General features: G+C 29.5%; 1 protein-coding gene across 1 annotated transcript in view; it reads left to right on the top strand.

Moving 5' to 3' along the window:
- LOC119587826 (protein CREG1-like) overlaps positions 1-751 on the top strand; it is a gene marked incomplete in the record, with an annotated part of 14,322 nt that extends 13,571 nt beyond the window's left edge. The window contains 1 exon segment of the mRNA XM_037936528.1: positions 1-751.
- Between the last annotated feature and the right edge of the window lie 4 nt (positions 752-755).

Raw genomic sequence — 755 nt, 5'->3', positions numbered from 1 at the left:
GAATTAATCAAGTATATGTTCTTGCTGATAATGTCTCATAGACAACATGTGGACCAGGTTGGCTCGTGTCATAGCATATTCTTTCCATAGTTATTTAGTGCTTCTACATATTTGCTGTCTCACCAGGGAAATTGGAGTAAATAACTTTACAACTATGGAATTAATTATATGTTATCCTTCTATTATATGTGAGATGTGATATACTGTATATGCTGTATAACACTCTGGTATATGAAATATAACTGGTATGTATGATATGTATATTTGGTATATATAAAACAGCATATCTTTGTAATTAATGAACATTTTATAATGTTGCAAAGCAACATGATCTGAATACTGAAGCTTAAGTCTTTCATTTTGAAGTCTGCTTATATTTTTACAAAATAAGGTGAAGCAAAAATACTTAAATTGTACTACTGTTTTGGATATATAGATTTATATACATAAAGTTTTATTATTTTATTTATTTGAAATTTGAAGTAATGTGTATATTTATTATACGTGAATAAGAATATATTTTTGTTTCTATAAGATGTTCACATTTACAATTTTCCTGGTCACAGCAAATGTTCCTATTGAGTTTCTCTGACTTAGGATTACAGTATAGAAACTAGATTTAGAGCTCTTGCGAGTCTTTACTTGAGACGGTCCAGGCGACTGGATGAAGAACTGACATTATTGGCTGTGACTACGTATGAGAGTCCTTGTGTCTCATTCCTTGATTTTTAATTAAATTTGACATTTATTAGGAC

This window comes from Penaeus monodon, chromosome 23 (assembly GCF_015228065.2).
Source record: "Penaeus monodon isolate SGIC_2016 chromosome 23, NSTDA_Pmon_1, whole genome shotgun sequence".
NCBI classification, from domain to species: domain Eukaryota; kingdom Metazoa; phylum Arthropoda; class Malacostraca; order Decapoda; family Penaeidae; genus Penaeus; species Penaeus monodon.
Note: the sequence above shows the minus strand (reverse complement) of the source record. Positions and strands in the feature narration are given on the sequence as shown.